The sequence below is a fragment of the Podarcis filfolensis genome, assembly GCF_964270895.1.
Source record: "Podarcis filfolensis genome assembly, chromosome: 12".
NCBI classification, from domain to species: Eukaryota; Metazoa; Chordata; class Lepidosauria; order Squamata; family Lacertidae; genus Podarcis; species Podarcis filfolensis.
The window spans coordinates 45,567,937-45,595,093 of NC_139614.1; the positions used below are offsets into that span (position 1 = coordinate 45,567,937).

At 41.7% G+C, this 27,157-nt stretch overlaps 1 protein-coding gene across 1 annotated transcript in view; it reads left to right on the forward strand.

Annotated features, from left to right (window-relative positions):
• PTPRN2 (protein tyrosine phosphatase receptor type N2) overlaps positions 1–27,157 on the forward strand; it is a 601,734-nt gene that overhangs the window by 412,144 nt on the left and 162,433 nt on the right. The gene's annotated exons all lie outside the window — the stretch shown is intronic.

Genomic DNA, 27,157 nt, shown 5'->3' on the forward strand with positions numbered 1-27,157 from the left:
GAGAACTCCCAAATACAGCAGAACTGGCTTCTGAAGAATTGGAACTCCCATAAAAAAAAACATGGGTACTTCTAGAGTGTAAAATTACCTAACTGCCCCACTTTTAAAAGGAAATGGAGCTATAACAGGTTAAATCAATTTACTTACAAAGATAGATTGAGGCTGCTATCTTATGCATACTTCCTTGGAAGGGAACCCCACTGAACTCAGCAGGTCTTACTTTTGAATAAATATGCATACGATGGCACTGTTAGAAGTCTGACATTACTTGGAATTAATAGACCTGTATTCTTTTGTATTAAGAAACGAATCTCAAAATATGTGGTCAACTGTGCGTCCTTGTTGGGATTATAAGCAGAAGCGGTTGGATACTTTTGCAATGGGTCTTTGGACAAATGACCCACTTTATTAAATGTTTACAGTGTCCGTGTTTGCTTGGCATGGGAAACCACAGGGGAGAAGCAACAGCAATCTCTGTATTCATGGTAGACCCCTTAACTATTTTGCCACGACATGTGAGCTGGGCCTAGTGCTTGAATAATATATATTCTAGTCATAGCAATGTAGCTTGACCCGCACACAACTTTAGGTGACGTCTGTAGTGATTCCCAGATGTTTTCTGTGAAGATTCTGCCAAACAGCTGCTGTTAAATCAGCTTCCCTATACTCCACATTAAACCACACTCAGCTTGCAATGTCAACAAGTCCCTGTGTTGCTGTTGCGGTTAATGTAAGCGAGTGCTTGTCGTGATGCCTCTCTTTGCAAACCCATGCTAGAATAAGTCTCCTCTGCTATTAAGAGCGGCAGGCTGGCCTCACATGCTAGACCCAGCTGTAACCGATGCTCAAGTGTCTTAAATATGCAATTATTTTATCCCGTAAACATTCCGTTCCGTTGGCTTTTTGCTCATGGGTGAGCTTCTGGAAAGGAGCCAATGAAGAAGAAAGGGATTATTATAGCTGTAAAGTGGGGTTTGGAGTGAGGAGAGGGTGTAGTAGATACCAAAGGATATTTTCTCTCTTTCTTCTGGGACATTTGGTTCCTCTCTTTTGCACGCACCCCACCAACATGTTCTACTTGCTTGGTTTTAAGCACTGTTAACAGCATGCATCTTGAAAAGTCAGGTGTTACTACTGGGAGATCTACAGCAAATACCCTACTTTTAATCTGAGATCCAATGGGGACTCAGTTGGCCCTTGTTTGCAGCTTATACAAACCTTAAAGAAATGCTTGCCATGTCAACCGCAGTGATCAGATGGAAGGCCCAACAGTGCTTAGGGGTCTTCAGCACTGCCTGAGCCCTAATCAATAATGTACAGATAAAATGGCTTGCAGAGATATATTTATTCAGCAGAAAGCTACATTTGAGAGGCTTCATATAAGGATAGGAGAGAAAGGGTAGGATATTCAGGCTCTGGGAACAAAAAATTAAACGAGTTCCTGTAAATATTGTCTTAATTCTGCTGTTAGGACAACCTTTGGGGAGTAGACCTTCAGGAGCAAATACCATGCCAAGGAGTCAACCTCCCGCAATTTCCCCCCCTCTCTGCCCCCCCCCCGGTGCATCTTGCTTTTTAAAAGTATGTTAATTCATTTGCTTTTATCCCACATTTGGACTCAAAAAGAGCCTTCTTGGCTGCAGGGTTGTGATAATTGTTCATTGACATCTAAATAGCAGGGTAGGTTACTTCAGCCTATTTCCCGACTTGCCCAAAAGGTTGCATGGATCAGCCCCATATATCCTATTCCTGAAATGCTTAGAATTTGCCATTTTTAATATTAAAAAAATCTGAAATACCTGATGAAAGAGGCATCTCAGGTTCTCCCCTCCCCTCAGACCAATTAAATTCCTTGGAAACACTTCTAATTACTGTCATTTACTTCAGTGGGCATATCAGTCCCAACTATTTAAAACTCTGGTCAGGTCAAATATACCTTTTGATAATACAGCTTTGGGCTTTTGCACTCTTGGGGCATCTTTGAAAGTCTTGTACATCAAGCCCACCAAGGTCCTATAATTTCCTCATACCTCTTTGTAGGTATTGAAATGCCACAAAAAATATGTGAGAACCAAATGTCAAGCTGACTGGTATAACATTTTCAATGATTCGGGAATTTATGATACTTCTCAAATAAAAATCTTTCAACCTTGCATTTTGTCACATTGTTGGTGCTTATCTACCTGGTGTATAGAACTCTTATTTCTTTTGAATTAATAGCAAATATCAAAATCAGACATGATTTGATTGTTCAATAATAGGTTTAGCTCCTTTTTATCATTTATTGACTTTACAGTTTCATCAGTGGACATGGTGCTTTATATTAGTCAACCTAAAGTCCTGAGATGGGTTACAACATTTAAACTGTTTTTAATATTTTGTTTTAAACAACTTACAATCACAATTGTGTATTTAGTCTTGCAACTCCTGCCCTCTGGAATTACTTGTCAGCCAAAGTCTGGTACCTAGCATTGTGATGTTTAGGCACCTGCAGAAGAAGGCTTTCCCTGGGGAAATTTATGAAATACATTTATGAAATATCAGTTTTTGCATCTGAAGAAATTATTTTGCTGTTTTTGGAGTTTGCAGAGATTGTTTAGAATTTAGAGATTGTTGAACTGATTTTACTGTTTTTAAAGCTTGTGTTTTTGTGTTTTTATCTGTTTTTATCTTGTACATTCTTCAATGCATTCATGTTGTCAAGTGGTCTATAAATTGATTGATTGATTGATTGATTGATTGATTGATTGAATAATAACAATATAGCACTAAAACAAAAGTAAGCAGTGTGGAGGGGATGACTCTTATACTGGCCTTGGTGATGGGAAATGGAGTCCAAAAACCTCAGGAGGGCTACATGTTCACCATATATAATTAAAAGGAAGTAAGGAAAATGACATTACACAAGTGTTCTGCCCTGTACCAACTGTACAGGGCAGAAAGGAAGAAAATGTGGAGTCTTTTGAGAGTGCAGTAGAGGAGACCTTTAGATAGTGGTAAAACATAAACATGCATGCCAGTTTTACAACAAGCTTCAAGCAAATGGATATGACACATTTGCATCAGAATGAGGTTCAAAAGGTATCTAGCAATTCAGTTCTGCAGTGGTAGCCATCTAAGTTTTTGTTGTAGCTAAACAACAAAGAATATTGTGGTGGCGCAAGAATGGGCCTTTTTGGCAGTGGCTCCCCATTTGTGGAATGCTCTCCCCAGGGAAGCTCACGCCTTCATTACATATCTTTAGGCGCCAGGTGAAAACATTCTCCTTCGGCTAATTAAAGCGTTGATGGTCTTTTTAAGTGTTGCAGGAAGCGTTATGGTTTTGTTTGTTATTATGTTATGTATTTTTGTATTTCCGTACTGTAAACTATCCTGTGACCTTTGGATAAAGAGGGGTGTATAAATTTTAATAATAGTAATGGCACAAGCTTTCGTGGACTACGGCCCACTTCATCAGATGACAGCAGTCAAGGGCATCTCTGCCATGAGCGGTCAGTTCCTTTGTGAATGTCTGTTTGATATCTCAGGTGCTTGAACAGCAATAATGTGCGGTAAATAAGGTTGGGATTTTTGCTGGTTGACTTTCTTATCTGGAGCCTTATAGCCAGATGGAAAAGGGTAGCATTTATTGCTCTGTCTGAGCCAAGCATTGTATGTCTCGGGCTTAACATTCGGCTAAGCTGTGTGTTTTCTATCTGTGCAACCAAGCTACGGGTTTTCGTTTTTCCCATCAGTCACAAATGTGGGTGCTGAACCAACAGCATAAAGGAAAAGAGATGGAGCCAGGCTGGCATGGACTTGCTAACCGCCACAAAATCTCAGCTAATGCTGCACATCTCCAAAACCTGGGAGCTTATATATTGAAAGGACAAGAGCAGTTGAAAATGAAAATGTGTGGCTCACCATTTGAAAATGCCTGTCATTCCTTTCTTTCACAGTCGAGCACAGGGGTAGGCAACCTAACGCCCGGGGGCCGGATGTGGCCCAATTGCCTTCTCAATCTGGCCCACGAACGGTCCGTGAATCAGTAATAATAATAATAATAATAATAATAATTTATTATTTATTATTAATACCCCGCCCATCTGGCTGAGTTTCCCCAGCCTCTCTGGGCGGCTTCCAATCAACTGTTAAAAACAATACAGCATTAAATATTAAAAACTTCCCTAAACAGGGCTGCCTTCAGATGTCTTTTAAAGATAGGATAGCTGCTTATTTCCTTCACATCTGAAGGGAGGGTGTTCCACAGGGCGGGCGCCACTACCGAGAAGGCCCTCTGTGTTTTTACATGAGTAGAATGTGTCCTTTTTTAAAAAAAAATGAATCTCTGGGTTATTTGTGGGGCCTGCCTAGTGTTTTTACATGAGTAGAATATGTGCTTTTATTTAAAAATGCATCTCTGGGTTATTTGTGGGGCATAGGAATTCCTTCATTTTATTTTCAAAATATAGTCCGACCCACCACATGGTCTGAGGGACGGTGGACCAGCCCATGGCTGGAAAAGGTTGCTGACCCCTGGTCTAGCAACTGCTACCTTGGTGGTGTCATGTGTGGTGTGGGCTTTCCTGCAGCTTTCCACTATGCCAAAGTTCTATTAGCCAAACTGTATTATTTTAATTGATTTTTTAAAAAAATGGTAGTGGTAGTTATTATGTATTTCTTACAATTATGAATTGATTTCCATTAGGAATCCCAGAGTGATTATTCATAGTCCTAAAACCCTGTAGTGGAATAGACAGAAGCAGTAGATGAAAAACAAATATAAAATACCCAAATTCTACAAACAAGTTCGTAACAGCTACTTGCCCTCAGAAAGAAGCCTGCCTGCTTACATCTTGTGGTTTATGACTTAGCAATGACATAGCATTGTGATGGGGTGAGGGGTGGTGGTGAAATGACAATAAACATCCGGTTATCAAAAGCTTATTTATCTAGTCATCTAGAGGTGATTCTTATTCAACACAGGCTACCAGATAAGTGACTCATTACAAGCCTAATTATACAGTTAAAATATGATTAAAGCATGACGTAAACGAAAATGCTACTCCATAACAGCAGTGGTACCTCCGGTTGCAGACAGGATCTGTTCCGGAGGTCCGGCCAGATCCTGAGGTTTTCACAATCAGAGATACCGCTTCTGCGCATGCACGTGTGGCAAAAACCCGGAAATATCCTTTCAGGTTTGCCACTTACGTATCCTGAAGTTTACGTAACTGGAGGAATACGTAAGCGGACTGTACAGTACTAGCGAAACCATGTTCTGGCTATACCTCCTGTTGTAAGAATTTCAACAGATGCTAAGTTCCAGGAGAAAAGTTTGCAGCTACTGAGAATGGCTCTATCAGTGCAACTTCCCAGGTCAAATGAGTCTAGGATTGCAGCCTATGTGATCTAGCTGTCCTGATGTGGCACAGAGGTGCAAAACTGTGAGTTGTACAAATCTTATGAGTTTAGGGATTCAACTCACCACCAATTCATTTTCCTGTGAAAACACAGGTCTTTATAGATGAATTTATTCAGCTCTCAAATTTATAAACAGCTTTGTAGCCCAAGATTCTCAAAGCAATCCATGCTGGTAAAATCAAGAAGAATGAAAAGAAAGTCGTAAAGAACAATATCAAAACAAAGAAAGCGTAGCAATGAAAAGCTATAGATATTGAAACACCGGATAAAAACAATTTAATTTCCAATTGAAAACAAACAGAGCATCTAATTTTCAAAGCAATCTGGCAATCGTTTGAAACAACCGTCTTCTGAAATTGCAAAGGGAGATGGATTAGTGAGCCTCCCCAAGGATGAAATTTCACAGCTAAGGCATCACTACCAAAAAGACCCCTAACCATATCAGATGGTAAGATGGTCACAAAAGAATTTTAATGAAAGTTTGCAAAGCATGGGGAGGAACCTATGGGATGATGAGTTCCTTCCTTCAGGTAAACAGGACCCGGGCAGTGTTGAGTTTTAAAGGTGAAAACCAGCAGTTTGACTTATTCTCAGAAACCATCAGCAGGTGAGGCACTTCTTGATGTGCTGTCATTGGGCAAAGCTCATAGTCCAGTGACACAAGAGACTTATCTGTAGTGGTGCAAAATCTATGGATCTCCCTCTCCTCAGAGGAACAGCTGGAGCGATCACTGTTTAGCTTTACCTGAATAATCTCTTCACCTAGGCCTATGGAGAAATTCGATCTAAAAGGGCACCACTAAATTGATTGCTTTCCATCTGCTGTCTTGTAACATGTGTTTGTTTTTAATTTGTTAACTTTAATTTTGCTGTTTTGATGTAGTGATTGTTGCACAAAGCAGATGGATTAATCTGATCTCTTGCAGTTGGCCTGATCTGTGTTTTAGTTTGATACACTGATTTACTTATAAATAAATAAAGGAGCTGTAAACATAAGGGCTAGCTTCACAGTGAGAGGAAAGGAAAGAGAGCTTCAGCTCTGAGGCTGGGCATTCCTTCACCAGCCCGCTGAATTGCAACTATGCATTGTTGTTGTTGTTTAGTCGTTTAGTCGTGTCTGACTCTTCGTGACCCCATGGACCAGAGCACGCCAAGCACTCCTGTCTTCCACTGCCTCCCGCAGTTTGGTCAAACTCATGCTGGTAGCTTCGAGAACACTGCCCAACCATCTCGTCCTCTGTCGTTCCCTTCTCCTTGTGCCCTCCATCTTTCCCAACATCAGGGTCTTTTCCAGGGAGTCTTCTCTTCTCATGAGGTGGCCAAAGTATTGGAGCCTCAGCTTCAGGATCTGTCCTTCCAGTGAGCACTCAGGGCTGATTTCCTTCAGAATGGATAGGTTTGATCTTCTTGCAGTCCAGGGGACTCTCAAGAGTCTCCTCCAGCACCATAATTCAAAAGCAACTATGCTTTAGTTCAGTCTAAAAATGCAAAGAAAGGGGTCTACTCCCCACACCAACTTCCTTAATGATTATCACCTTGTTTCGCCACTTGTTGCCTGGACCTAGACCTGAAAATGGAATCTGGACCAATTCATAGGTGCCAACACCTTGGGGCCCTGGGTGCCCTAGCACCCCCAAACTCCCCATGAAGGGGCCAGACACGAACAAATTTCAATGCTAGGGCCATGCACACTGCATGGCACCCATGGTCATGGGGCCAAGGTAGCATTCCCTTCCTCAATTAATTTTCTTAAGACATATTTGATTCAGTATGGTGTAAGGTTATTTCTTTCAGTCAGTCAGTCACTAATGTTCACATTAATATATTTAAACCAAGTCTTATGCTGCCCCCTTGCATTTTCCTAAGGAGTAAATTATAAATGAAACAGCACCAGAATTCCACCTAACGTAGGTCTGCATTTTGTGAGAGTCCTTTCCATACAGATCATTTCACAGCTTCCCTTTTACTACTCAAGTAACAAGATGTGATTCCATATCTCCACCCTTTTAGACTTCTCTGGTTTCCCCCTTCTTTTGTGCATCTTGCTGATGAGATAATATTCACTCTTTTCTCAAGCAGTCATTTTCTGGGTAATTTATTTAAGTACCCATTGCTCATTTCCCCCTCTCTCTTTTAAAAGCCTTCTGGGAGTGGATTACCAGATTATACATTTAATCTACTTTTGGAACTTGTTTCTGTCCCGCACTACTCCTGTTTCGATTTTAGAGCCCCTATCTGCAATACCTTCCAGAATATAAAAGCTAGGACTGATTAGCATAAATAGGGGTATATTTTCAGATGTTCTGTTGTAAATTGTGAATGCTAAATTATGTACCATCTACTCTGTTAGCAAATTTGCCATTTGCATATCTAGATACATTAACTGCAGCGTAGATTAAAGTGGTTTTAAATATTAGCTCTAGCCATTCCGGCAGATATGCTTTGGTGGTCTAGGAGGGAAGCCAAGTTCTCATAATGATACTTAATAGCCCCATCGGTACATGACATACACAGCTTATTTACATAGTCGAGGTTCAGAGGCTGCTACCTGAGCACTGTTATTCTGATAAACAACTCTTGTTAGAGCAGAAAGAGGATTTCCATGTTATCTCCATAAACTGGAGATAACCTTGCTATTGGTTAAATTATACTTCTCCAGGGGGAAAACTGGAGGTGACTTTAGAAGTGCCCAAGTCAGGAGCAACTATCTTGTTGCTCTCATGTGGCTGGGGGCTGAATCCTAATGTTCAGACATATGGCCTCAGTGGGTTTTATCCTTCTGCGTCGCAAGTTAATCTTCTTGTGTTCTTCTCCCTTTTTCTCCCCTTCTGTTACTCCCAAACTCCATACTTCCTCTTGTACCACTGATTTCCCCTGGGGGAAAACCATGCATTTTTTCCAATTATATTTTATGAAGTTTCAACTTTTTTTACATATACAGTCAAAACACAGTTTCGTCTTTTCTCTTATTCTTGTCGACTTCCCACCCTGTTTTCCAGGCTGTTGTTGTTTCCCCCCTTCTGCTGCATCCTACCTTCCATCTATCGAATCCTAACCACAGTGTTATAATCTAATTACTTCTGTTGTTTTAGCACTCAATCGGAGCAAATGGCATTTGGAATTTCTACGTATTGCCATTAGTTTCGAATTAAAGCTAAAGAGCTTTGAATTATGGTGCTGGAGGAAACTCTTGAGAGTCCCATGGACTGCAAGAAGATCAAACCTATCCATTCTGAAGGAAATCAGCCCTGAGTGCTCACTGGAAGGACAGATCCTGAAGCTGAGGCTCCAATACTTTGGTCATCTCATGAGAAGAGAAGACTCCCTGGAAAAGACCCTGATGCTGGGAAAGATGGAAGGCACAAGTAGAAGGGGACGACAGAGGGCGAGATGGTTGGACAGTGTTCTCAAAGCTACCAGCATGAGTTTGACCAAACTGCGGGAGGCAGTGGAAGACAGAAGTGCCTGGCGTGCTCTGGTCCATGGGGTCACGAAGAGTCGGACATGACTAGACGACTAAACAACAACAACAAAGCTAAAGAGCAGGTTTTCCATGAGAAAGGAGGGTGGCAGCTGCTTGGGCCTGTGTTCTCTAGGCATGCAACAAGTGTGGACGAGCCCTAAGTGTATCCTTGAAGCTTCCTTAACAGTTCCCAGAACTACATGCTGCTAGATCTTTGTCAGGGTAGGAAATTGGGGGGGGGGGGTGGACACAAAGATGAAATCCCTCTGACATCTCATCATCAAAGATAAGACCCCTAAACGTGTTTTTTTAAATCTTGCCCTCTTCCACCCATTTGAATTAATTTGCTCCATCTGCTGAAACACAGACTTTGACAGCCCTTACTAGTTTGTTGCAATGACTCCCAAATCCAGGTTTTCGTATGATATTCTTGAACCTTTAGTAGATGTGCAGCAGGGAGGGTCAGGGTGTCTGGCTGTTAACCAGAAGGTTGGTGGTTTGAGCCTTCTCAGGGATGGCTGCGGATAGGAATCCTGAATTGCATGGGATTGGACTAGATGGCTCAGGGTACCTTCCAACTCTACAATTCTGTGGTTCTAAGAATCACACCATGCCTTGGAAGCCTGGAGGGAATAGGAAGCCTGCCTTCGAGGGGACCTGGCACTCCTGTAGCAGAAAGGCTTGCACCACTGGAAGTCTCATTTCCCCCGCGACTGACTTTGCCCTTCCAGCATAGGCTTGTCATGATGAAATTAACAACAATTCCGCAGCATAGCAGGATTCCAAGGAGCATTATCAGAACTCAGCCTGACAAAGATGAGATTTGAAACCATAAGCATTACTTCTGCCGTTACACTTGCTGCAGATGTTACAAATCGGTACGGTTTTATTCCCTATCTCTGTTGGTTGGGGGGGGGGGGGAATAGCCATTCCTGCCAGGAGAACAATGGACTGTTTCATCGCAGCTGGTTTTTTAAAAAAAATTAGATTAGAATCTAATCCATGTGAGCTATTTGCTTCCAATGTAAAAACAAGCCATTGGCAATTAATATTGGTACAACGAAAAGCTGTAACGTGTTACTGTTCTCTTTGGGAGAATGAATTAAGAAGATGGCACATTTAAAGAGAACAGCCCTTGTGAAAACATCAAGTCATCTTACGTCACAATGGCATGCCGTACGGTAGCTGGCGGAGTATGGCATTAACCCTGCATAATAAAGAGCTAGCTGAAAGGTCTCTTGGGTAGCTGGTGAACTAGAAGAGAGTTGTGTCCTGAAGGTATTATGTATGAATGATTTGTAGGTAGGCATTTAAATAATAATAATATTGCATATGGATGAATCTTATTTTTCAATTTAGTTCTATTTCTATTTACAATCTTATTAATAATTTATTTTGTCTTAGCAATTTATTTTGTCTTAGCAATAAAAAAAAAAGCAATATTCATTGTATTTTAAAACGCACTCACAACAACAGCCCTTTTGTTCCCATAACCTGCTATCTGGAAAAGGAGTGTTGCACAACAGCATAGAAATGTAGGTCTGGGTATAAGTAATAAATTATTATTATTATTATTATTATTATTATTATTATTATTATTATTACAGTGGTACCTTGGGTTACAGACGCTTCAGGTTACAGACTCCGCTAACTCAGAAATAGTACCTTGGGTTAAGAACTTTGCTTCAGGATGAGAACAGAAATGGCACGGCGGCAGCAGGAAGCCCCATTAGCTAAAGTGGTGCTTCAGGTTAAGAACAGTTTCAGGTTAAGAACGGACTTCCAGAACGAATTAAGTTTGTAACCAGAGGTACCACTGTATTGTCCATTTTTGCCTACTGCGACAGCTGAGCTGGTCATTCTGGGAGTAATGAACTATTACTCCCAGTATATGCTGGTGTTCAACCTTTAGTTGATTCACTGATCAGATAATTTTGGAACACTTTGCCTCTGATCAGGCAGCAGATTGTAGCAGTTAGAGCACTGGACCTGGTCCTTGGAGATCAGGGTTCAAATTCCCACTCAGTCATGGAGCTCATTGGGTGACCATGGATCAGTCACCAGTCATTACCTTAAAGGCATAATTTGAGGATAATAATAATAATAATAATAATAATAATAATAATAATAATAAATTTATTTATTTATTTATTTATTTATTTATTTATTTATACCCTGCCCATCTGGCTGAGTTTCTCCAGCCACTTTAGGCGGCTTTCAACAGTTGTTTATTTCTTTGGCACCTGATGGGAGGGCGTTCCACAGGGCAGGATAAAATGGGGAGGGGAATGTATTGCCACATTGAGCTCTTTAGAGGAAATGTAGGAAATAAGTATATATTTTTTAAAAAACCATCCATTTTAACAACTGGTGCTTACAAGAACTGCAGATGATCGCCACCATCTTAGAGAAGACATCCCGTCCCTCTTTCACAAAGAAAGGATTGGCTCTTATAATATGGTACCTGCTATAACACAAGTGTAGATATAGAAACAAGTTTTCCCTGTCATAGAATCATAGTGTCATAGAACTGTAGAGTTGGAAGGGACCCCAAAGATCAACCCCCTGCAATGTAGGAATCTCAGCTAAAGCATCCATGAGACGATCCATCCTGTCAGACTTATTGTTTTTATTCCTGTGGAAAAAAATAAGATTTGCCAAATTAAACAATTAATCTGACTAAGGCTGCAGTGCTGTATTCACTTACATGTGAATAAGTCCCATTAAACTCAGCAGAGCTTACCTCTGGGTGAGCATGAATAGGATTGCACAGTATGATTTCTCTAATTGGGTAATGGTCCTAACCAATACTGTTAAGTACTGAGCTGTTGTGTTACTGGCTACCAAATACACTCCCAGAGAGAGTTTAGCTTTTCCTTTCCCATCCGTGTTGTGTTGGTCTCAAACTGAGCACACAACTGTGTCAGATGTGGGGAGCGTTTTCCTTTCATTAGCAGTCACAGTTGGTCCGAGAGAGAAAGGTAGGGATGAGTTTGCTCCCCACATCTAATATCTAGGATGCGGTCAACTCTCTACAGTGAGATGGAGAAGATGTGCCCAGGACTCATTTTGTCTAATGACTGATGATGGCACTGATAATAATATATCAGCCATATCAGATGCTGGAACCACAAAGATGTGCTCCTTATCTGGTAAAGTAACCAATTGAGCATAAGTGCATAGCTTTCCCTAGTATGATCAAGGACAAGTAGATGTCGATCTGTCTTTAAAGAACTCAAATGTGAAAATGCAGATCTTCTAATAAAATATATGACGTGCCCTAAATCAGCCTCCATTCCTGATGACTGTTAACAAAATGGTTGTTGGGGTGATGGGGATAAGTTTTTCTCCCTCTCTTGTAATACTAGAATCCAAGGTCATCCCATGACGTGGAATGTTGGAAGATTCAAAAGAAAATACTTTGTTAACGGTAGAATGTGGTCCCACAAGATGTAATGATGGTCACAGACTTGGATGGTTTCAAAAGAGGATTAGACAAATTCTTGGAGGATAATGGCTATAGGTTAGCACTCCCTCCATTGTCAGAAGCAGTATACCGCTGAATTCTGGGAATCGTAAGTGAGAAGATGGTTCTTCTCTGTGAGCTTTCCATGGACTTCTAGTTGGTCACTGTGAGAACAGCATACCATGCCAAACAGCCTCGGTCCAGTATACCTGAAGGAGCGTCTCCACCTCCATCGTTCTGCCCGGACACTGAGGTCCAGCGCCGAAGGCCTTCTGGCGGTTCCCTTGCTGCGAGAAGCCAAGTTACAGGGAACCAGGCAGAGGGCCTTCTCGGTAGTGGCACCCGCCCTGTGGAAGGCCCTCCCACCAGATGTCAAAGAGAAAAACAACTACCAGACTTTTAGAAGACATCTAAAGGCAGCCCTGTTTAGGGAAGCTTTTAATGTTTAATATGTTATTGTATTTTAGTGTTTTGTTGGAAGCCGCCCAGAGTGGCTGGGAAAACCCAGCCACATGGGCAGGGTATAAATAATAAATTATTATTATTATCATTATTATTATTATCCAACCTTTGGAGACACAAAACCAGGATGCACATCTCCTGGGGCGTGCTCCCTGGTGAGTCATGTGACCCGCGCCTTGCTCTTGCCTTGAAAAAAGTGCTTTTTCAGGGCAAGATCTTGCACGGCATCCAAAAATGTGCACCTTGGGGCTCTGCATGGGGCTCTGCATTGCTTTTTCTTGAGCACTGTACAAGATCACAGCACCCAAAATGGCCGCCACAATCTCACACTCACAAAAAAGGGATGTCCCATATTTTCCAACAGGGTTCTTTTTAGGTGTTTTTATGTGATTATGAATCTCCCACAGTTCTGTTGGATTGCACTTGCTTATTTTTAAGATGTTTGGGTAGATTATTATTAAACAGGACTGGTAATGAATAAAATGTAAAAAGATGGCCTTTATTTCTAGAAATAGCTCAAATTGCAAATTACCGTATTTTTTGCTCTATAAGACTCACTTTTTCCCTCCTAAAAAGTAAGGGGAAATGTGTGTGCGTCTTATGGAGCGAATGCAGGCTGCTCAGCTATCCCAGAAGCCAGAACAGCAAGAGGGATTGCTGCTTTCACTGCGCAGCGATCCCTCTTGCTGTTCTGGCTTCTGAGATTCAGAATATTTTTTTTCTTGTTTTCCTCCTCCAAAAACTAGGTGCGTCTTGTGGTCTGGTGCGTCTTATAGAGCGAAAAATACATTTAAGTTTACACTTAAGATTTTTCCCCCCATTTACTTTGGGATCCTAGGTAAAAAAAATTCTTTTTTTTATTCAATTAACAAAAATAATCAACAGAATAATCAGATCGTCAAAAGAATAAGCTCATTCATTTGTTTTCAGATCTGTTAATGATTCAAAGGTACCAATGCTTTCGTTTGTCATGAACTCTGTGATATGCCACCCATAAGATAAGAGACAACACATTTGTTGTTACTCAGTTCAGTTTTAAATTAAATTAAAAGACCAGTGGCAAAATTACATCTGGAATCACACAAGCCACCCCAGCAGAGACAAGCCAACTGGACGAGTGATCAACAAAGACTCAAAATTCCTGCTACATAGGCCTGGTTGCATTCACCTCCTGTCCAAAGTTACATGTTAATATTTTTAAGATGCTGTATACTATGCTGAATCCACAAGGTCAGACCTTTAAAAGGTGTCTAAATTTAAACTCCCCGTAATCACTGCATATCACTGAAACCTGTGCTTCAAATCCACGCCTCAACTATTTTGGCAAATTAAAGCAAATGATAGCCTGGTATCTGGTGACCTGTGGAAATGAAAGCCAAGCCCTCATGTGGCTCCTGTTATTTTATGCAATGCCAATTGGTGGAAGGTATCAATATTAGATGATATCCTTTTCTCTACCATTCAGGGATTGTATCGTATTGGCCTAACTCGAATGGGCTTCTGGCTCCAGTGATTGCAATGAATGAAAATGTATTAGAATTCTCCTAATCATTCTAGCACTGCTAACCCAAGTTGAATTGAGAGTCCTCTAGTACAGTTATCCTTTAAGACCTTTTCTAGCAGGGGAAGGAATTATCCGGAGTTTCTGAGATGAAATGTGACTCGGTTTTGTTCTCCCTTTTATTTCACCACTGCTGCATTTCTTGCTTGTTTGCCTGAAGGCTTCTTATCCCTCTCCCTCTTCCCCTTCCGTCCCCCTCTTAATATTGTTCCTTACTAGGTTTGTCTCAAATCTAACCTCATCCTTCTTTGTCTTGTCTGTTTTCTCTGATTTCTTTATTTCGAGAGAGAGGCAGGGCCATTGCCATTTCACCCCTTTCCCGGAGAAAAACAACAACAGCAGTATTCCTTTAGAAAAACAGAAGGCGGCAGCTTTATTATAGGTTAGAAATTGTACCAGTTCAAGCAATTCAAGAAATACAGTTTCAATAGCACGGGAGCTTGCCAGTGAGCAGAATATCATTTGAGAAATTACTACTTGAAAGGATACCCGCCTGCCTGATCCTCATCCAGTGTGTGAGCTGCGCCTTGTCTTCCAAATTTTTAAACCAATTCCCAGAAGCGCTCACATTTCAGCTGCCATGCAGGTTGCTCTTTGACTCATTCCATGACTTCTTTCCGTCTCGGTGAAAAGCTCTTCCTGCTAGCTTTCTCAAAATGTTTTAATAAGAATATTTTTTTCCCCCACTGAAGAAATGATTTCTTCAAAGGGTTTTGAAACAACCAGAAATAAGCGTTTTAAAAGTTGCAAGTATTCTAAACTAGCAAGATCCAGCTGGCAGTCAGTAGGTTGAGTCTGTGAGGTATTTTTCACCCCTGTTCAGAAATATTTTTCAGCACATGCGTGTGAAGTCGTCTGTTGACATGTTGATGGGGCTGCTCCCTCCATAACATAGGTTTTGCAGGTACCAGGCAACACTTGTCATGCAGTGCTGTTCTAGTAGGTTCAGTGAGACTTATTCCCAAGTTAAAGAACGAAACTGTGGGCATTATAGCCTGAGCACAAGTTGAGGCTATGGGGGTGGGAAGCTAGATCATTCATGAAGACAGGTTCTCCAATTGCCTAGGATTGTGTTGCATACACAGTATAATTCTGGCTGATAAGAAAACGTTAGGTGTACTTTAGATGGGAAGATAATGTTACGTTACAGACAATAATGCATTATGTTTACTTAGGTCAAAGACTCTCAAAGCATTCCTTTACTTGGTTTTTTGTAATGTTTCAAAAGACGGAGAAGCTCACAAAATTAATTCCACAAAGGGGGGGGGGAGTTAATACCTTAGATAAAACAAGCATATATTGAAGTTTTTCCCCCTGTCATAAGACTAGCTCTGTTCAGGTATTTTAATTAGCATTTCCTACCAGGCTACTGTGTCATTGGTTATCTCAGTCCCTTGTGCATTAAGCAGAAATGATTGTTATTCCTGTTAATATTTAATTAAATTTGTTTAATAAACTCTCTATTTTGGACTGCGGGAATTAATTTTATTTTTCTTATCAGCCAGAATTCTGCTGTAACCTAATCATGTAATTTTAAAGTTTGATGAATATCGAGAGAAATCCGAATAAATATGGGAAACTGTGGTTCAGCAGCTTTAAATGTTATAGTCACTAAGAGACTAGTGATACAGATATGAAAAGATAAAACAAAACTAATAATTGAAAACTAGAACAAGACACTGGTACGTACAGTCACTGTGGAAGGAATCATGTACCAAAACAGGCATTCAATGGTAAAAGAATTCTATTTATTAAGTTTAAGGGTTGCTCTTCAGATTGTTTATCAGAACCCAAGCCCACAAATGCAAGTGTATGCATGCTAAGTCATCAACGGTTATTAATATTATGCTTCCATGTGTTGTGTTCCTAGCTGAAAAGCTAACACAGTAATATTACTGTACAGTATATTGTTTTTTCTTTGCATAACTAAACTCCGTTATAATCTAGGTTCAAATTCATGACATGCAATTGGATACAGGATTGCAGTTTACCCCCTAAGGTTGCAACCCTGTGCCCACTTACTTGAAAGTAGGTACAAATGAACAAAGTAGGAATGTCCATATGCTCGGGCTGTAATTTTGTAACTGGCAGAGTTATTTGATATATTATTAAATAGCACTATGCTGAGATGCCTTTTGGTGCTGCTGTGAATTCTCAGATGACAAAAACAGTTAGAAAATACCAAGAAAAAAAAATAATTCCATTGGGAGGAAACAGACTCTGCAGTACAGTATCATGAAATAATGCTGCATTCTGCTGCCCGTGTAAGCAAACACTTCAATCTTTCTCTTGCTTCAGGCCTGAAAGCAAGCTTCCCACATTCACATACACACAAGTGCTCTCGCACATGCATTGACCTAGTTTGCACATCACTTTAAACCATAGTTAAGCTAAGTAGCATTTGCTTGGCTAAGCAATACGTTCCAACCAGTGCTCATGGTTTGTTTTCCCTATACAGTGGTACCTTGGCTCTGAAACTTAATCTGTTCCGGAAGTCCATTCCAAAATCAAAGTGTTCCAAAACCAAGGTGCGCTTTCCCATATAAAGTAATGCAAAATGGATTAATCCATTCTAGACTTTTAAAAACAACCCCTAAAACAGCAATGTAACATGAATTTTACCATCTAACGAGACCATTGATCCATAAAATGAAATCAATAAGCAATGTACTGCAGTCACACAATCAGTCAATCAGTCAGTAGCTGAACTGAGTTCCACACAGTCACAAAAACAAAACAAAAAGCCGCAAAAACAAAAACGCAAAATAAATAGCAGAAACAGACATACCTCAGGGTAACACTCAAAACGGAAGTGTGGCACTCAAATTGGAAGCGTAACACTCAAAACTGAGCATGTTAGGCTTCCGAAAAAAGTTTGCAAACCAGAACACTTAATTCTGGGTTTGCAGTGTTTGGGTTCCAAGTTGTTTGAATACCCAGGTATCACTGCAGTTATAATTTGTTGTTTGTTTAGAGAGAAACATACCACAAGCCTGGTTTGGATGTAACTCAAAGCCAACCCATGCCTTAGCTCTAAGCAGTGTGGAAGCAGCAGGGGGAGGGGGGGCGTGTCTGAAGCACCCATGACTTTAGCCTCATGCAAGTGACACAACTGTCCCTAGTGTAACACGTGCTAAGGTTTAAAAATCGGGAGGCATTTCTACTTTGGATTCCTTTGGATATCCTTTTGGCAAAAACTGATTGAATCTACCCCAAGTAGGTAGTGCCACAGTGGGGCAACAGTGGGCAAATGCCCATCAAGAAAGCTGCCGTGCCCATCCTTTGCCTGCCTCTAGCTGGCAGAGGTCCCTGGCACGATCCCAACACACGATGTTACTTGTCTTGGCAGCCGGCTAGAACTCATGACGTGCACGAAATGATTTATGAGCAAGTGGTTGACCTCTTTGCTGACTTGGTACATTCTGACTCCATCCCATCCAGCTGAGATAGCTTCCTCCAGGGACCACTGAGATTCAGGCAGAAGGTACTAACTGGTTTACCAACAAAGGGGAGCATTCTGTCTGAGGATCGGGGGGAGAGGATGAAAGCGCATTTGAGTTTCAGCAAGAGTGAAGAGATGTAGAAGGTGAACTGCCCATTACTACTGAGGAAATGATATCCCAAACAGAGATCCCTGGAATGATCACAGCCATTGCAGCTGCAGTTTGGATTCCTTCCTCTCATTTCAGTTCAGTAGTGACATTAGTATCCTGCCTCTGAGGATGATTTGGAAGTTTCTAAACTTTTGGAACAGTTCAGGGTCTCTGAAGGTTTAAATCATAGGTAGACAAACTAAAAAGGACGCGGGTGGCGCTGTGGGTTAAACCACAGAGCCTAGGACTTGCCGATCAGAAGGTCGGCGGTTCGAATCCCCGTGATGGGGTGAGCTCCCATTGCTCGGTCCCTGCTCCTGCCAACCTAGCAGTTCGAAAGCACGTCAAAGTGCAAGTAGATAAATAGGTACCGCCCCGGCGGGAAGGTAAACGGCGTTTCCGTGCGCTGCTCTGGTTCACCAGAAGAGGCTCAGTCATGCTGGCCACATGACCCGGAAGCTGTACGCCGGCTCCCTTGGCCAATAAAGCGAGATGAGCACTGCAACCCCAGAGTCGGCCACGACTGGACCTAATGGTCAGGGGGTCCCTTTACCTTTACCTTTACCTTTACCTTTACCTTTACCTTTAGACAAACTAAGGCCCAGGGTCCGGATCTGGCCCAATCACCTTCTAAATCTGGCCTGTGGATGGTCTGGGAATCAGCATGTTTTTACATGAGTAGAATGTGTGCTTTTATTTAAAATGCATCTCCGGGTTATTTGTGGGCCACAGGAATTTGTTCTTTTTTTTCTTCCAAAATATAGTCCACCCCCCCCCCAACCGTCTGAGGGACATTGGACTGGCCCCCTGCTGAAAAAGTTTGCTGACTCCTGGTTTAAATCCCCAGAGAGAAAGATGGCACTTAGTTATTCCAAACTAAGTACCAAAAGCAGGGTGGATAGGTAAATTTGTCACACCCTTTGAATGCATTTTTTCCGATCATCAGTTTTTGTTCCACCTCAAATCTGCCTCCTTGTCTCTCTTTGAACTGGATATCTTGTATCCAGAGTTTCCGTATATTTTCACTTTTCCATTGCTGGGAATTGAATTGATTGGCTAACGAACGCTCTGGGTCATTTCGCTGCTTCCTCTGATACAGCTTAGCATCTGTGGCTGCTTCCTTTTATATCAAGTCTAGGCAAGGTGTGCCAAGTTTTATGGGATCAGTTTCAGTTGTTTCAGCCTGAGGATGTGTGCAAGGTGCTTGCAAGTATGCATGTGTCACATATGCTCTCAAGCCTTGCTCATCTTGGCTGATTAAAGCTGTTTAAAGGTCATCCACCATGGAAGCCCTTGTGAGTCCAGACAGTAGTGAAGGTCTCATTACAAGAAGGAGAAACACTTCTGTCATTATTATTTTTTTAAAGCAATTATACAACTGGTCCTAAAGAAGGCGACATTAAATCAAACTGTGCTGCACAATTATTGGCCAATTGCTAATATTCCTTTTTTGGGCAACATGATCAAGACAGTAGTGGTGATGCAACTACAGATAATCATGGAAGACACCAATTACCTTGAACCATTTCAATCCACCTTCAGGAATAGTTTCAGGGTTGATTCAGCAATGGTTGCCCCGATGGTTGACCTTCAGCATGAAAGGACAGTGAGTGTGAGATCCTGTTACTGTTGCTCAACTTCTCAGTATATTCAGTATCATCTGCCATGGTCTCCTCCTGGGCCTGTTCTGTGGGATGGGAATTGGTGGCACTACACTTCAGTGGTTTCATTCCTACCTGAAGGACCATTCACATTTGGGCAAATGTCAGCCCTCTGGGGTTTGCACTGTGCAGTCCCTCAGGATACCATCTTGTCCCAATGCTTTGGAAGTGGTCATTAGCTTCTTCTAATGGAGCAAGGTGGCACCAGGAAGCTGATGGCACACAGTTCTTCTTCTCTGTAACATCTGAAACAAGATGGTGTGAGTTTTCAACTACTGCTTGTAGTCAATGAAGGGCTGGAGGAAGGCCAATAAACTGAGGCTGAATCCTGGTGAGCCAGAAGACTGGTAGATGAGCAGTTCCCATGTTCAGGAAATTGTCAGGTTTCCTGTTCTTGATGGGGTTACACTCTCCCTGAAGGAACAGGTATGTACCTTGGAAGTACCCTTAGATATATCCCTGTTACTGGAGGCACAGGTGTCCTCAGTGGTTAAGAGCTCTTTTTCCCAGCTTTGGCTTTGGCCAATCCTGGACATGGGTAGATTGTCCATAGCGGTGCAGGCTTTGGTAACCTATAGACTGGACAATTGCAATATGCTCTAAGTGGGGCTACCCTTAAGGTTGGTTGTGAAATTGAGGCTGGTTCAGAATACTGCGGTCTAGTTTTTGGCCAGAGCAGCTCTTCATCAGCATATTACACCAGTGCTGATAGCTCTACACTGACTGCCAGTACATTACCAAGCTAAGTTCAAGGTTTTGCTGTTAATGTATAAGTCCTAAGCCACCTAGGACCAGGTTAACCTGAAGGACCACCTTGTCCCTTATATACTGTGCAGTTCACTGTGATAACCTGGAGAAACCCTCCTAACTGTCCCACGGTTACAGTATCTCATATATATATTGTTTCTATGCAAACCAAAGTTTTTGACATAGTGGTTCCAGTAATTTGGAATATCGCACCTACAATTCTGATATTTCACCACTTTTTGAAAACAAATGTTTTGTCAAGTATTTTTAGATGATGAATTTTGTTATCCCCCCCCCCCACACCCTGTATTTTATTATTTTATCATTTTAATTCTTTTATTATTCACCGCGTTGATATATTATTTTTATCGGGGAAAGGCTTATAAATATTCTTATGAATAAAGAAATAATTTGAAGACTTTTGACAACAGAGCATATGCTTCCTGTGCAGGGCGAGGCAACAATACTTCGGAAAGTGTGTTTCAGCTTGAAATAATTTCATAACGAATTGTACATCAGACTTCTCCCCCCCCCCACTCCCAGTATGCTACAGGGGTGGGGTTATGCCTTGCTTATTTCAAAGGGGTGGGGGACAAGAATGAAACAGGGTGAGTGTAGCCATTACTGCTTTGATTGCTACTGGCTCATTAGCATTGACCACGCTCCCTCAGATTAGCAGTAATTAAACTGTGAAATCAGACCGATTGCCTTAAGCTGAGACACCATACCAGGCTGTCAAGAGAAATCACAGGGGATAAATCAAGGGCCCTCTGCAACGCGTATCACCCTTGGCATGGGTGAGCTTGCGAGAGGCGGAATAATGAGGACATTCAGGCTTTTTTTGTATTGGGTGGACTCTTGGCAGACAAGCTTTGGAAGCGTTGTCATGACGATGACAAGAGCAAGGATAAACTCTTACTCCCACTAGCTCTGGTTAATGAAGATGATAATGAAAAATTATGCCAACATAACTGCAATTTTTTTTCCCCATCCCGACTGGCACTTGTAACCTTACGCCTAATGACACCACACAATGGTGACAGTAATTGTGCATTGATAAATGGGGCAAAGATGCTGGAGAAATGGCTGGCTCCAAGATATACAAGTTTAGTTAGCTGCATAATTTCTTCCAATGAGGGTTTGCTTTGTTCTTTGAACTCTCACTAGGTGGCTTTGGCCTGCGCATGCCAAAAAAACATCTCTAATCACTTTGTATTGTTTACTGAAGAAAGTCTGGCAATTAAGCCAAAAGCTTCCTGTGTTCTTCCCCCCACCCTACCCTTGTAAGCAGAACAAACCCAATCAAGAGAAGTAATAAAACAACAATACTTTTTTACATGCTGAATTGGAGGAGCACTACGGAAGTCTGTGGGATTACTTCCAAGTAAGTGGCTTCAGGCTTATGGCTTCTGAGCTTTGACTCCATGTGGTTTCTCTACTGCAGCATGGACCACCAAGCATATGAATCTGATGAGGCCTTATCTCAAAACACTTGGGGCTTTGATAACTAGAGTGCAATTATTCAAGGCGGTTTTTTTTAACTTCAGTTAGGCAAAAAAGGGATGCATAGTTTGGGGCTTTCAGACAACACAAAATCTCATTCAATAATCTCAGCATTGGAGTGCTTTAGGTTCAATCTGTGTGCCTTCAAATAGACCAATCAGATGTGAATTCTGCAATCCATTCTATACTAAACCACACATGCACATCACAAGGCAACCATGCAAAGCTGGAAAACTTGCTAACATTGTCTTATCCTCATACACCTGTTCCAACCTTTCAGCACTTGGCCTTCCCATATATATATATATATATATATATATATATATATATATATATAAAAAATTAAGTAGTAAGTGTGCACTTGCTTCTTTCTTTCTGCACACAGCCACCATGTTTCCCCTCTTCTGTTGTAAGAGAATAAGGTTTTCTAAGCTTAGAATACAGAATAATCTAACCTGGAGGAATGGGCTGTATTCCTCAGAGAGGGCTTTCATTCCATTTTATAAATCTCTTTTATATTAGGAGTGTTTTTAATATATATAAATTTGAAGACTATGCATTCCTTTTCTCCTGTAAAAGCAGGAAGAGTTGGAAATAGTAGCATGGATATTCACTTCAGAGCAAGTCTGCTTTCTGCCCAGCAAGTCTGCCTCCCAGGTAGCAGAGCTATTTATCCCCCTGCATTCATTGCATGTAGATAGCCTACTGCTCTGTGGGCACACAAAATGCAGGAATACTGCACTAGGTGGAAATGCAGTTGTGAGAAGGCCTTTGGAGAAAGAGCAGGGTTAGGTATACGAAAGGTTTCTCACAAAAGGTGCCAACATTTACGGACCTTGCAAATTGTTCTGGAAGATTTCTATACTGGAAGAAGATGCTAGCTCTTTTCATTTGAACATATCAAGGTGTTGTTCCCTTGCAAGTTTAATGCATATGGACAAATGTGCTATGCTCAAGTGTGCACAAGGTTTATGTATGCATGCTTTGGAATATGTTGAGTCACAGATCATGAGTTTTCAGGTATACATGTACTGATTCCATGCAAGCATGACGATGACTGTGTGGGTGTCAGAGGCAGGACCAACAGACCCAACCCTAGTTAGCCTCCTCCATGTATTCAATTGCACACCTGAACAGGGTTACTGTGACATCTGAAAATATATTTCATTCTGGCCTCATGTACTGATATCAAACTGAGAACGCCACTGATGTCAGGAGATGGGACAGTTACAAATAGAAGGGGGTCTTCCCATTTCTATTGCCCACACACTTAATCCACTGGGCTTCCCACTGATGTAATTATTATGTTCTTTCAGCCAACAAATGAGGTAAACACAATAAAGAAAACCAAATGGTTTCATCTATGGAGCAGATCCCAGCACTGCCAAAATCCATCTTGAGAGCATTGTAGCTATGAAGGCACACTACTCTGCTGCAAAGAATAGCCTTATTGAGGGTGAGAGTGTGCTCTATTATAGTAAGCTCTTTCTGGATTAGATAAACAAATGCAAATGAATCTTTTGATGCAAATGAATGGTTTAAAGGAGCCAATGATGTTTTATTTACTGCAAAAACAAACTAAGAGAATAGCTCTTTTAATAGCTTGAGAATGGTTTTTCTGCCTCGTAATCTTCTGTGGTCCCCTAATGCCTTCACCCCATCAAAGCTTTGGCACCTCAATCCCTAAACACATATTTACTTGAAAGAAAGTCTCATTGAGTTCAGTGGGGGAGAGAACATATAAATAAATATGCTTAGGAGCATAATTTGGCACCCTGCTCCTAGGGCTCTCCGTTTAGCTATGGTGGTGTGAATCATGGTTTGTGCTGCTATGCTATCCCAGGAAAACAGGACAGAACTTAGGATGGAACATGATAAAATTGGACCTTGAACATCTAGGGCTTGGATGATCAACAGGAATGTGGCACATGCCCTGGTTTTTTTCCGTCTTTGCCCTCCTCTCCACATTACATTGGGCTCATAAAGCACCAGTTCTTCCCTGGCAAAAACCTAGAGGAAAACTTCTCATTTCCTGACAGGGAGCAGCATCTTCCAGTTTTTTATTTGATTGGATTTTTACAGTGACATTTTGACCAAAAACGGGCCTCAAGCTTCTTCACTGGGTAGGCGATGGGGGAGACTCTTTTGAGTTAAAAGAATCAAAGTGGATGACGGTATCACAGTCTGTTGATGTAGTCTGGGTCTGAGCCATTGAGCTGTGGAGAAAGACAGACAGACAGACAGACAGACACAGTGCAGGCTGCAGTGGAGGCTGGTCTATTACAGTGCATGGCGCAGCTGCCTGCCTTCTTATGTACAACCAATTCAGGAGTGGCCCAGGCTGTCTGCTTCCCCTACCTAAGTCTCAGTGTTGCCCTTGTGGAACACAGCAGGGCGGAGGGTGGGGACAACTCAGGATAGCTCAGTCGGTAGGGCATGAGACTCTTAATCTCGGGGTCATGGGATTGAGCCCAACGTTGGGCAAAAGATTCCAGCATTGCAGGAGGTTGGAGTAGATGACTGGTCCCTTCCAACTCTACAGTTCTATGATATGAGTAGAATTAGGTGTCTCCATCCGTCACTGGCTCTGCTTACTGCTGGGCTCTCTGACTTCCTCACTATCAGTGTTATTAAGCACCAACCACCACGGCATAGCAACCCGACTGCATAAATGTGGGGGTTTGGGTCAATCTCTACAAGTTCTGTAATGGCAAGAAGGGGAGACAAAGAAAGCTTGTCTCGTCTATCAGAGAGCTGAAATGTAATAGTGTTATGATTCATGCTGCAGGAGAGTGCTGGTGCATGTGTCCTCATAGGTTTATGTAAACGGAGGCCTCTTCATTCGCTTGAGGGTTGGGGAATGCTCTTGTGTAGGGAGCCTTCTTTGACAGCAAACAGCGTCAGCAGCCCCCGATTTCTGAGACTGCATCAGAACCCCTTCAAGCCCACTAGAGCTTCTTTTTTTATGAGGGCAAATACCTAATATAGATTTTGTTGTTGTTCAACTGCTGTTTCTTTAAGGGAGGGAAAACCGCTTACCTGGAGGTGTATCTGATATCCAAGGGACTCATCTCGCCTTAGTGGTATTTGTCTTTCCTGTTCTTGAAAGACAATATTAAGACACTAGTGTTTGTGATTCATGGCTGCAATTCTCCTTTTATTGCTCAAGTCCAGCAGTGAGTAAAAGCCAGAGAAGGACACACTGCCCATTATCCTGTACTAGGGTATACTTAGCCGAGACTCTTCTGTTCCCAAGAGCCAGCCTATTGGAAAAAGGAGAGAGTAGTTTGTATAAAGATGTGTAAAAGTAAAAGTTGCTCCTCCATCAAGCTTGTGATGCCCGTTGTCTAACACTCCGTGATAGATATTTTATAGACTCCCTATAGGCTTTCTGTAGCTTTTGTGCACTACCTTATGGTTATTGTTTGGGGGCACTTGACCAGAAAAAAGCTATAAAAAAGGGTTCTGAACCAAATATGCAAACTCTCAAGGTTTGCAGAGCTGCCATATGGGCTTCTGTCCATGGTACAAAGTTGGCACATTTTCATCAATGCACTTTGATTTAATGAACTCTGCTAGCCGTATTTGTTTACCTTGGGTTAATTCCGACAGAGTTTTGGTGCTGGGAGGAAAAATGTTAAAGTGATATATATATTATGATAAAACTGTGGTGGGAGGGATGCAATTCTATGCATGACTGCTCAGAAATCCATCCCATTGTGTTCCATGCAACTTGCTCTCAGTCCTATGTTCACTGAGACAGCAATCCTAACTCACTTACTTGCTCAAAATTATGTTTAAATCAGGCTCAGTGTGAACAACTTTCTAACTGGGTGCAGAATGAGCTGTTCTCAGACTTTCTATTCCTTCCCCCACCTACCTCGTGTCTGGTTTGCCATCTTGCCAGCTCAGTGGCCTTTTTGCTTCCTAGTCAACCATTTTCATAGCCAGTATCTGCATGCTTCGGGATCACTGACGTTGTATAATCCCTCCCCAAAAGCAGGACAAAACAGATTTCCTCCCTGCTTTCTCCACGATAGAGGAAAAGAGGCAATTGCAGCATTCCACTACAGTGAGTGCCCTTATCTTTGCTATGGCTTACAGCTAAATGAATGAAATTGCTGCTGCTGCTGCTTCTACTGCTGCAGTGGTGATCCAAAAAGGAATTAAGCGTCTTAGATATTGTTTATAGTTTGATAAGTCTATAAGGTTAAGCATAATGTTGCTTAGAATGTAATGTAAATTGCTTCATGATAACAGGTAACTAACTTGTGTGCTGTTTTAAATTGCCTTAGGCCTCTCTTGTTACTACGGATCTAGTAAATTAAAGGCAATCCTCATTTTGCGCGGGGGTTACATTCTGGACCCCTGTACACATCAGCAGGGCCCACGTAAAGAGCGCCCCCCTGTTCTGCTCCTGCCCCTTTTTGGTGACATTTTAGTGACGATTTAGTGACATTTTCAGGTCACTTCTGGGTTCAGTTTTTTTCGCAACACGTGCATTCGCACATCAATCGGGAGTTCCCTTCATTTCAATACTTGACCATTATTAGGCCTGTTAGTGATGGGATAAGAATTTAGCAGGATTTGTGCTGAACTGGAGGCTTACCACATAGAAAGGTGCATTGCACATTTTTGCCTACCTGGATCCTTCCCCCTTTTCTCTCTCACACACTCAGTAATTGGATGAATAAAATATTTTGCCTGTAGAGTGCATGAAGTTCCTTGAAGCTTTGATCCAGGTGTCTATACAGTGATGAGAGGAAGGGCTTCCATTACATAGATCTCTAATCTGTTTTACCTTTATAGCCACCCGGTTTCAAAAAGAAATTTACAAAAGCCAAAGAAAACACATCAAACATGTCATCAAAACATTACTACAGGGTGGGGAAATGCAGGAAGAGAGCCAAAGCTCTGAAGTTGAGAGAGAGGAAAGAGAAAGAGAGAAATCAGTGATGAGGAGAGAAAGCTGAGACAAAGGATCAAAAGATGGTGGAGCCCCAGAAAAAAAAGGTTGCTGGAAGTGCAGGTAACTAGACATCATAGTAAGCTTCTAATGCAAGAAGCTGCGGGGAGGGGGGCACTTTGCTGATATCTGAAATTTTGGCTCAGTTTGATAAATGAGTGTCTTAGGTGAGAAGGAAATCTCACCAGATGAACTCTCACCAAGAAACTGAAAGCCAGGCTTAATTGAATGGTGAAATTTGGGCAAAGAATAGAAGTCATTTGCCCTGTTGGTCTGATTTTTGTTCTTTGCAGCCAGTAGTCTGTCGGTTTACATTAGGATTCTGTGGCCTT